Source organism: Lolium rigidum, chromosome 3 (genome assembly GCF_022539505.1).
Source record: "Lolium rigidum isolate FL_2022 chromosome 3, APGP_CSIRO_Lrig_0.1, whole genome shotgun sequence".
Lineage (NCBI taxonomy): Eukaryota > Viridiplantae > Streptophyta > Magnoliopsida > Poales > Poaceae > Lolium > Lolium rigidum.
This window is the reverse complement of record NC_061510.1, coordinates 253256324-253267515: the sequence shown is the minus strand read 5'-3', so window position 1 is coordinate 253267515 and position 11192 is coordinate 253256324. Positions and strand designations below refer to the sequence as shown.

At 42.0% G+C, this 11192-nt stretch overlaps 9 non-coding genes across 9 annotated transcripts; all 9 read right to left on the bottom strand.

Moving 5' to 3' along the window:
• Nucleotides 1-8753: 8753 nt before the first annotated feature.
• LOC124704773 lies at nucleotides 8754-8874 on the bottom strand. Its single transcript, XR_007003661.1, has one exon. It is a non-coding gene; the product is annotated as a small nucleolar RNA SNORD14 (small nucleolar RNA).
• Nucleotides 8875-8934: 60 nt separating this feature from the next.
• On the bottom strand, nucleotides 8935-9055 carry LOC124704774. Its single transcript, XR_007003662.1, has one exon. It is a non-coding gene; the product is annotated as a small nucleolar RNA SNORD14 (small nucleolar RNA).
• A 62-nt stretch (nucleotides 9056-9117) lies between these two features.
• On the bottom strand, nucleotides 9118-9264 carry LOC124705024. Its single transcript, XR_007003874.1, has one exon. It is a non-coding gene; the product is annotated as a small nucleolar RNA snoR2/U65 (small nucleolar RNA).
• A 53-nt stretch (nucleotides 9265-9317) lies between these two features.
• On the bottom strand, nucleotides 9318-9501 carry LOC124704972. The gene has a single exon (XR_007003826.1). It is a non-coding gene; the product is annotated as a small nucleolar RNA Z112 (small nucleolar RNA).
• An 84-nt stretch (nucleotides 9502-9585) lies between these two features.
• On the bottom strand, nucleotides 9586-9666 carry LOC124704996. Its single transcript, XR_007003847.1, has one exon. It is a non-coding gene; the product is annotated as a small nucleolar RNA snoR77Y (small nucleolar RNA).
• A 58-nt stretch (nucleotides 9667-9724) lies between these two features.
• LOC124704975 lies at nucleotides 9725-9822 on the bottom strand. The gene has a single exon (XR_007003828.1). It is a non-coding gene; the product is annotated as a small nucleolar RNA snoR31/Z110/Z27 (small nucleolar RNA).
• Nucleotides 9823-9874: 52 nt separating this feature from the next.
• LOC124705022 lies at nucleotides 9875-9966 on the bottom strand. Its single transcript, XR_007003872.1, has one exon. It is a non-coding gene; the product is annotated as a small nucleolar RNA snoR31 (small nucleolar RNA).
• An 83-nt stretch (nucleotides 9967-10049) lies between these two features.
• Nucleotides 10050-10146, bottom strand: LOC124704808. The gene has a single exon (XR_007003690.1). It is a non-coding gene; the product is annotated as a small nucleolar RNA R30/Z108 (small nucleolar RNA).
• Nucleotides 10147-10214: 68 nt separating this feature from the next.
• Nucleotides 10215-10322, bottom strand: LOC124704986. Its single transcript, XR_007003838.1, has one exon. It is a non-coding gene; the product is annotated as a small nucleolar RNA Z107/R87 (small nucleolar RNA).
• Nucleotides 10323-11192: the final 870 nt, after the last annotated feature.

Sequence of the window (11192 nt, the reverse complement as noted above, 5' to 3'; positions counted from 1 at the left end):
TTTTTTTTGTTTGGCTTTTTCTGGATAGGAAACACTCACAACTCAACTATGGGGTGGATTGTGGATGGCTTACCGAGGAAACCCGAGAATCTGATACCAAGATTAGCCCGATCTTCTCAGTAAGCAACGGTGGTGATGATGATCATGGGGTGATTGCAGCGGAGATAACTTGATGAAGTGAATGATAACTTGTATGACGCAACGAGATCTCTCGATTGGTCCATGTCGCCAATGCAACAGCTCTCAACCCTGCAAGATATTCGCAGCTCCACAGACTTGCGCACGTAGCCGCCGACCACGAAGCGGTAAGTTGAAACCTTCTAATTCCCAATGGAACGGCAGATTACACAAGACTTTCAAATCTACACAATATCAAGCAATATGGTGTAGGGAATTCAATAGTTTTGCAGAGCAAACAACTAAGAACTAGGGTTTATCTTAAACGTGGTCTAAAGCAACTTTGAGGGCGTCTTGGGCACTTATATAGGGGTTTAGGACGACCTCGGGTCAAAAAAGTACGAAAATAATCGACCCAGAATAGATCAGGTCGAGACAGACTCGGACGCGGCCGGCCTGGGGGCCGGTCGACCGGGTCTGGGACCGGCCGGTCCGGTTCAAACCGGACCTGGCACCGGGTGGTGACCGGGCGAGGCTTCCGGGCATACTGGATATCGCCCGGTTGGCACAAGCGCCACAACCAGTTTGGACCGGACGGACCCGGCGCGGGATCAGGTCGGACCAGCCCTGGGACCGGATGGTCCGGCGGCACAACCGGTCGGACCGGATCTGGCACCGGCCTGGACAACATCTTCTCCTCTCGCGCATGCCTCCCGCTCCTCCCTCGCGCGTCCACGAGATATCTTCATGTCCAACTCCATGTCCAACTTCACGTCCATCTTGACGTCCATCTTCACGTCCAGCTACTCCTCTCCTCCTCGTGCGATGCTTGTCTCCTCTTCATACCTGATAATACATAGGTAACAAGACTTAGGCAGCATAAAGTTCTCATCAATCAAAGTATCGTTTACGAACAAGTTCACCTGTTGTTTAAGTAGCTTCGCACGAGCCCCTGTAATAGGTCCAATCCAAACTTCATTGGACTTGAGCTTCACAGCAGGTTCATCTTCATGTGGTAATGACGGAGGTTGTAGTGAGGTAGGGATGTCCTCATCACATTGTTTTGACAATGACCGAGGATGTTAAAGTCGAGAAGTTCTTTGAGAACTTGGTGTAGTTCCGATAGTGTCAGAACTTTGAAGCTATATTGTGTGTGACAATATTAGTGACATATTTCAGACCGCGGAATTAAGGTTCCACCAGAAGACCAAACATATACGATTAATGCCGACTCATTTGGAAAATGAGTGATGCGTGAAGACGCAAATGAATTGCAAAATACATACGTTTCTGAGCATGTCGGATTCGTTGACTGAAACCTCTCCCGTGAGCAAAACATGATAAGCACCAAAAGGCCAAGGTGTTATATCTTTACAAATGTAAACTAGATTATTGACTCTAGTGCAAGTGGGAGACTGTTGGAGATATGCCCGAGAGGAAATAATAAAGTAGTTATTATTATATATTAGTGTTCATGATAAATGTTTACACTCCATGCTAAAATTGTATTAACTGGAAACATTGATACATGTGTGTTGTGTAAACAACCAGAGTCCCTAGTAAGCCTCTCGTTTAACTAGCTTGTTGATTAATAGATGATCATAGTTTCGTGATCATGAACATTGGATGTTATTAATAACAAGGTTATGTCATTGGATGAATGATTAATGGACACACACTCAAATGAGCATAGCATAAGATTAAGTCATTAGGTTCAAACTTGCTATAAGCTTTCGATACATAGTTACCTAGTCCTTCGACCATGAGATCATGTAAATCACTTACACCGGACGGATGCTTTGATTACATCAAACTCCATTGCGTAAATGGGTGGTTATAAAGATGGGATTAAGTATTCGGAAAGTGTGAGTTGAGGCATATGGATCAAGAGTGCGATTTGTCCATGCCGGTGATGGATAGATATACTCTGGGCCCTCTCGGTGGAATGTCGTCTGATTAGCTTGCAAGCATGTGAGTAGGTCACAAGAGATGATATACCACGGTACGAGTAAAGAGTACTTGTCGGTAACGAGGTTGAACTAGGTATGGAGATGCCGATGATCGAACCTCGGACAAGTAAAGTATCGCGTGACAAAGGGAATCGGTATCATATGTAAATGGTTCAATCGATCACTAAGTTATCGTTGAATGTGTGGGAGCCATTATGGATCTCTAGATCCCGCTATTGGTTATTGGTCGGAGAGGAGTCTCGACCATGTCTGCATAGTTCATGAACCGTAGGGTGACACACTTAAGGTTTGATGTCGTTTTAAGTAGATATGGAATATGGAATGGAGTTCGAATGTTGTTCGGAGTCTCGGATGGGATCCAGGACATCACGAGGAGTTTCGGAATGGTCCGGAGAATAAGATCCATATATAGGAAGTCACTTTCCAAGTTTGGAAATGATCCGGTGCATTTATGAAAGGTGCTAGAATGTTCTAGAACCTTCCGAAAGAAATCACCATGGAAGGTGGAATCCCGGATGGACTCCACCAACCCTAACCAGCCAACCAAGAGGGAAGGTGGAGTCCATGGTGGACTCCACCACCTTGGCCGGCCAAGGAAGAAGGAAAGGGGGGAGTCCCAGTCCCCCTAGGTTTCACCCTTTGGTAAGTTTTTGAGTTGGACTCTTATTCGAATCTTTGGGCTAACCCTTGGGGTTACACCTATATAATGAGGGAGAGAGGGAGGGGGCCGGCCACCACACCAGCCGCACCACCCAAGGGCATCAAGGCCGGCGCCCCTCTCCCCAAACCCTAGCCGTCCCCCTCCTCCCACTTCTCCCGTAGTGCTTAGGCGAAGCCCTGCCGGAGATCTCCACCACCACCGACACCACGCCGCCGTGCTGTCGGGATTCCGATGAGGATCTACTACATCCGCTGCCCGCTGGAACGGGGAGAAGGACGTCGTCATCAACACCGAACGTGTGACCGAGTACGGAGGTGCTGCCCGAATGTGGCACCGTCAAGATCTTCTACGCGCTTTTGAAAGCGGCAAGTGATCGACTACATCAACAACGAGATATAATCTCGTAGGCTTTGGAATCTTCGAGGGTTAGTCTCATGATCTTCTCGTTGCTAACATCTACTAGATTGGATCTTGCCTTGTTATTCGTTCTTGCGGTAGGAATTTTTTTATTTTGTATGCTACGAATCCCATCACATGAATCCTCCTTCAAGTGATCAAACAGTCGTCCAAGAGTCCAATGATGAAGAAGGACAAAATGGAGATGACCATGAGGATGAGGATGTTGAAAAATGATGTGTTTGTGTTAAACTTGGTTTTATGTGGTGTTGAACTTGCTTATCCTTTGTATTGAACTTGTGATGCATTTGAACTACACTATTTTGGATGAAACGTGGACTTTTGCAATCATTTTTCTTGATTTTTAGTTGGTTTGTTTGATCTTGTTGAATATATACAATTGTGCATATTTTGTTTGCACTGTAGTTTGCAGCGTCTGGTGAAGGGCGTTTTTTCTGCTGCAATACGCGCATTGTAAACTGCAGCGTCCGGTGAAGCTCTCATCAGCGCTGCGCGCTCCATCCGCATAGCGCACACTCTAAAATTGTTTTACAACACCGCGTTATACACGCCCACTGAAGATTTTCTAGGTTTTTACCCTTTTTCCTCTTATTCAGTTTGTTGGCTGCGGATTCAGGCGTGATTTTTATAGGTTTTTACCATTTTGCAGCAGGTTTTTTTATATTTAACCTGGTTTATTCTTTTCCCTTTTTCCATACTTTTCTACGGTATTCTCACAAAAAAATACATTTCTACAGTATGATTTTTTCAGATTACGAAAAAAATTACTTTTCAAAATGGTCATATTTTTCAAAAATTTGAATTGTAATAAATGTTACTTTTCTAAAAAAATGTTTGATTTTGAAAACCATTTAGTTTTAAAAATATTTCCATTTATAAACTGTTTGATTTTACGAAATTTTCTCAGATTTGGAAAAACGCTTTTTAAATAAAAAATACTTACAAATTTTAAATTTGAACATTTTTTAGATGCAAACAAATTTTAAGTATGGACAATTTCAGAATATGATTTTTTTTAAATTTGAACATTTTTACAATCTGAACAAATTTAGTATATGGACTATTTCAAAATATAATTTTTAAAAATTTGTACATTTTGTGTATTTGGACAAATTTTGAATATGAACAATTTCAAAATCTAGACAAATTTCAAATTTGAACATTTTTTAGATCCAAACAAAATTTTATATGTGAAGATTTCAAAATATGAACGAATTTCACTTGGAAGATTTTTTAGATATAATTTTCAAATTTAAACAGTTTTCAAATATAAACATTTATTCTAGATAAAGAAAAGAAAATCAGCGCACCAATTCAACGGAAGTAAGTAGCAAATCCCAGCGTACTCCCTCTGTCCATAAATAAGTGTGCATGCAAATTTTTCAAGATAAATTATGAAGTGAAGTGAAAAAATGCATTGGAAAATGCATCTCTCCTCTTTAATTATTTCACCTCTGGTCATAGTGGGGAGTAACTTAGACTAGTAACATATGCCATGTTACTAGTCTAGGTTACTACCTTCATAGTGGTAGTAACATATATGTGGTGTCATGCATTGTATCATTTATTATGTTGTAGACTCATCTTGTCTTGAGGTGTGTGATGCTATGGTAACATAGCTAGTTACCACTTCACTCTCTTTCTTCATTTATTAGCATGCCATGTCACCAAAATTCCTTAAGATGTGTGATGTTACTAGCTATGTTACTCCCACTATGAGCAGTCTGAGTAGTCTAAGGCTGGTTATAGTGGGGAGTAACTTAGACTAACATATGTCATGTTACTAGTCTAGGTTACTGTAGTACCTTCATAGTGGTAGTAACATATATGTGGTGTCATGCATTGTATCATTTATTATGTTGTAGACTCATCTTGTCTTGAGGTGTGTGATGTTATGGTAACATAGCTAGTTACCACTTCACTTTCTTTCTTCATTTATTAGCATGCCATGTCACCAAAATGACTTGAGATGTGTGATGTTACTAGCTATGTTACTCCCACTATGAGCAGTCTGAGTAGTCTAAGGTTGGTCATAGTGGGGAGTAACTTAGGCTAACATATGTCATGTTACCAGTCTAGGTTACTGTAGTACCTTCATAGTGGTAGTAACATATATGTGGTGTCATGCATTGTATCATTTATTATGTTGTGGACTCATCTTGTCTTGAGGTGTGTGATGTTATGATAACATAGCTAGTTACCACTTCACTCTCTTTCTTCATTTATTAGCATGACATGTCACCAATATGCCTTGAGATGTGTGATGTTACTAGCTATGTTACTCCCACTATTAATAGTCTGAGTAGTTTTATAATATTTAGTTCACCTTTTATTATTTCTCGTGTCGAAAAGCTAGCCATAGGGGAAAGAACTTTGTCCTTCGTTGTATTAGCTTGGAGAAGAAGGTGAACCTTCATGACGTTCAGGAGACCTTCGTGGTAGCCTGCGTCTCTCTAACGTGACATACCTCACTTCGTGTGAGGAGACACGAGAATACATCTACGTCTCTGCATGTCTTAGTTACCTTTATACTCGAGTTCACTTTTCTTGTGATAGCCATCAAGCATGAAGTACTCATATCATGCTATCACTTGTATTATATATATCTTGTGTCTATCTTATCTAGCTTAAATTATTTTTGTTGCACTTAGTTAACCATAGCGTATTTTGATTTTATGCTTGTAAAATAAAACTTTAGTTCAATTCTGTTACATACCAAATCAGGGCCGCTGGTGAAGTAAGATCTCAACCATGATGCTTCATCATGAATTCATGGTTCCATGAGAAATTAAAAATGTTATGAAAAAGGCAAATGCAATAGGGATGAGAAGAAAAAAAACGAGAGGTCACAATGATATGCTTTATTGACCTCTAAAATGGAGCTCTTAACTTGTAGAGACCAATGCCCAGTGAAGACTTTTAAATTCAGCTAGCTAAACGTGCGCGCAACGCTGCGCCACCTACATGGCATTGTTGAACGGCGTCATTAGTCCTTGTGTCATGTTGTTATTTCAGAGTTACTTGTGGGAACTAAAAGAACGTTGACATATCATGTACTCCCTCTCCCACAGTTTATTAGGCGTACGTGTACCTAGGTCATAAATTTGATCAAGTTAGTATTATTTATATGTTGTAAAAATTATATCATTAGAAAATTTAGATGTTCTAATATCCAATGATATAATTTTTGCGTTATATAATTTAAATTATATAGGTCAAATTGGTGATCTGGGGATACGGGAAAGACTAGTAAACTGAGACGGATGGAGTATCATGATTATTGGAGATCGTACTTCCTTTCTAGTACAACTTTATTTATTTATTTACTAAACTTGGAACATGCTATTTAAATAGATTATTTCCAGGATGGGTTTATTATAAGCAATAGCAATTCAGAGATCAAGGCGCCAACTGAAAAATAGGGAAATGCAAAAACTCCAAGGATATGGACATTAAATTTTGTTTATTTACCGAAAAGAAAATATAACCTTTGAAAAACTCAATGGATTCTGATGAACTTGGAGACCGGCATATCCGACCAAGTGAACCCTGCATATCTGCCTTGAGCAACAGTGCCATGTGCCGCTTGATGAACTCTGGCATCATCTCCTCATCCCTTTTAGACTTATCGCTTCTTGCTCCACGAAAGTGAACCCTGCAGTCACCTGTCGTGGAACAAGCGGCCGGTACGGTGCGGAGGACGGAGATGACCTGGCCGGTACGGTGCGGAGGACAGAGATGACATGCCCCACCGTCGACCGCAACAACAGACGGCATCCACCCAAGGGATGACCCTGAGCAAACCTAGGGTTCCCGACCAACATCTAAGGGGGGAAAGGTGCGAGGCTGCCATCAGAACCCGCGAAGATTTGGCCTTGATCTAGCCACCGTCGTTCCGGCAGCCACTAGCCTTTCCCCGGCGTTTTTATTTCAAGAATGTCCTTACCCAACCTTCTCCGCCTCATTTTGGTCGCCAGCCGGCGCACCTTCCCACCCGGGCTTACCCAAGCCACCACGTCGCTGCTCCCCTGGTCCCAATCAGGTCAACGGACAACCGTTTTAGGCACCGGTATTCATGGGGTTGTCCATGCTCATGCTGCTCCTTGGTCAGCACAAGCACCCCTCCGATCTATGGGTTGACCGGAAAAGGAGGCCATCGAAGATATAGGGAAACTTACCTACCTTAGAGCATCTCTAGCACAACCCGTATATCTGCGAACCGAAAATCTGGAGTTGGGTCTCCTGAACTGTTCAGTTTAGTTGTATTTTGTCCCACCATTTTGCTCCAACATTTATCAATAATTTACATTAATCTTGGCAAAATAGTAGTAGTTCTAGCTACATTCGATAATTTTATAATTTTAGACCTAAACTACTAGATTTAGGCCCCGGATTGTCACCGGGGCAGTTCTTGCACCGGCGGAGGGTTTTCCGCGCCGGCAACTCCTACGCGACGATGAGCGCGGCCACCTCGAACGCCGCCGCCTCCGCCGAGCTCCCGCGGGCTAGAGGCAGCCCGGCTGCATCGTCGTCATCGTCGCCATCGCCGCGCAAGGGAAGCGCCGATAGCAGCGGGCTGGACGAGCCGGCAGGGGGCGCCTCCTCGACTTCTCTTTCGCGTGCCTCCTAGCTCACTGCCGAGCGCGTGAAAGCACGCAGCCACTTCCGTGCCACCCACTTCCAAGCGCCGTCGGAGCCACCCGCCTCGCCTGCTCCGCCTCCGACCGTACACCCAGCGGACGCGGAGCTGGCTTCCCGCGGTTTCTCAGGCCCCAAACTCAACTCGTTTTATGGGCCAGACCGCGAGTTCAAGCTCCATCCACTAGACTTTTTCGGTTTTGGCTTGTTTTATGGGTTTTGTTAGAGATGCTCTTAGGCATAGACTGTTCATCGACCAGCAGACGCTTTCATCCCTAACGGCAAGACAGCCTCAGCAAAGCCACAGGCCACCACAGTTACAAATTTAAGGAATTTGTGATGCAAATTTGCCTGTATTCCGTCAAAACTTGGAAAGATATAATCAGACCCAGGTAAGTAGTTACAGGTACATTTTTTTTTCAGGAATCGAAGTACACATTTTTCCATTATTTTGGAGGAGACTCTGAAGCAACAAAATAAAGGTGAGTCCTTTCAACCTCTGAAGCAACTTACAGTTTATACAGCTTGGAAACCAAGAAAACAGAAACTTAATTTCCCTTAAGTTAACAACAAGCATGGACATATTAAAGTCTTCACCAATGTTACCATGTTCCACCAGAAGCGATTATGCTTCAAACATGCTGCTCTAACAGCCCAATATCATGGCCCATGCTTCGGTAGGTAGGTAGGTAGAGGTTCAGAAGCTCGCCCATGTTGCCTTCAGCTGCAATCAGGAAGCCACTCTAACTGCGGATGATATGAAGTATGAACAGCAACAGTAGTTTGCTCCATGGATTATGCCTCAGACATCCAAGGAACCAAGCTGATTAAGGAAATTTGGTTTTGACAAGGAACAGTTTGATCACCAACAGGCATTCAAAACTTGTTGAGAGATAATAACATGAAAAAGCACACCATAGATGCAAAAATCAGGTATGTAAGTTAAGCATTGCATCAGACATCCAAGGAAGGATCTAGCAGCATTAGCTCTCAAGCCTGGCAGGGCGAAAGCTCTTAGGCGGCAACTGCGAATGTTTTGAGAAACAAGCCTTAAATTTATCATCATTTGCAATGCAACATTAACAAAACATGCCACAAAACAATGAAATATAATGAATGGGGATAATATTAAGGCTCAGACATCCAAGGAAGGAATTAGCAGCATTAGCTCTCAAGCCTGGCAGGGCGAAAGCTCTTAGGCGGCAACTGCGAATGTTTTGAGAAACAAGCCTAAATTTTATCATCATCGCCATATCATTCCCAGTGTCAACTCAACTATCAACCAAATTATGCAAGTTATTAGTTATTACAGAAGCATGTAGTCACCCTTTCCGGCTCTGCTAACCGATTGAACTGCAGTCACAGGTTCCTATCAACATGTGAAACGAAATACATCTCTATTTGGGCCCAATCAAAATCTTGGGTCAGTGCTCGAAGCTACCAGAGATGTGGTATCAGGCCTAACATATAGAGATAATAAGACTTAAATAACAGAAGAAGCAAGCTTACACAGAATCCCCTCAGTGACCCGCTTAAAATCACGCACACATCTGAATCAATCCAGCTGCAAATGGAGACTCCGGACCTGACCAAACCACAAAGGTAATGATCGAAGGCAGGACAGTTGCAGTGGAGAGAAGCAGCTGTTGTTTAGAGTGTCATACGGCACTTCCTATGGTCCAAGCTCCTCACCAGGATATTGTAAGATGGAACAATTTTCAACAAAATTCAAATTGTTTATTAAGACAAAAAAAATTGATACGGAGTAGTACTATTGAGTTTATTATGCCTCAGAAAGCCGCAAAAATATCGTCATTTAGAATCTGACGGTAATTCCAACATAAAGCTAATCATCATGGGCTTTAAACTGCTGATACAAATAAAATTATTAAAACGACAGAAAGAAGATTTGGAAAAGCCCTGTATCATCAGAATATAAATGCCTTCTCATTCACAGGTAAATAGGCACTGTGTCAGAAGGTGTCCTAAGATTATTTCGAGGTTTCGTCCTCTGATACCGAAGAAATCAAGCAAAAGCGAAAACAGCAAACATAAAAATCACTGATCTCATATGGATTCAGATGCAAAGATGACATCATACGGCCGGCTCAAGCCAACCTCGGATCAAGTGTTGGATATGCATGATTACCTCCTCACTATCCAAATAGATCTTGTAGATATGAAGTGGGTAAAGGCAAACGAACAATCAAGAGCCAAAAATAAAAAGATTTGAGGACGCGACATAGTTACTCAGTGATGGCAATGTTTATTAGGTTCGATTCTGCCGGCGATTGTCGTCAATGCTTTCAGAAGAGGGAGCTTGTTATCCTCATCGTAACATCGTCCTCCAAATAAAATTACAGAAAGAAAAGAAGCAAGAACACAGATCCGGAGGAGAAAAACAGGTGTCAGATGGCTCGGTTCAGCGGGATAATCGGCATACAAATCAACTCAAAACAAAGAGAAGACCTGTGATTTGGTCTGTTGAGCTTGAATATTTGCAAATCGTCACTGCCATCACCAGATGCAAAAGGTGCAACAAAAAAAAGATCAAAACGAATACTACAATACGTAGATCTTGCCGTGCAAAGATGGGAGAGATCGTGATGGGGGGTGTACGCTGGAGGCTGGAAGGGCTTCTCTTCGGCGGCGATGATATGGTCTCTGTGGAGGGGCAGTTATACAGCGAGCGATTGCTGGGTTAGGGTTTAGGTGGAGCCTGCGGAGTATCCTTCGCCGTGGGCTGTGATTTGCATTGTAAACTTGGGCTGGATATGGATTGTCTTATCAGCTGTCTAGTTGACACACAGCTGGATCTAAACGACCTGCATATTGCTTGTGATATCCGATTCGGCCCATAGGGCTTGACATCCTTCGTGACCAAGTCTGGTGTCTGGCAAAACCTATACACCGACCAGGTCGGTGGCTACCGGCCACCGCACACCCCCTGGTCGGGTATGGGCCAGGCCCATTTGGGTCTGTTTGGCCTGTGCAGTTCGTTTTTCCTTTTTCCTTTTTCTTTTCTGGTTTCTTTTTCTGTTTTCTTTTCTTTTTTCAGTTTTCGGTTTTTGTTATATTTTTTCAGATTCAAAATTTAAATTTTTAAAAATTGTTCAAATTGAGAAAATGTTTAAATTCAAAAATGTTAAAATTTGAAAACTGTTCAAATATGAAATTTGTTCAAATTCAAATATTATTTAAAATTTTAAAATGTTCAAATTTAAAATTTGTTCACATCGAAAATTGTTCAAATTAAAAATTGTTCAAATTAGAAAATAGTTTAAACTTAAAATTGTTCAAATTAGAAAATTGTTGAAACTTAAAATTGTTCACATTTAAATTTTGTTCCAATTTGAAAATTGTTCAAAAGTTTTTTTAAAAAAAGCGAA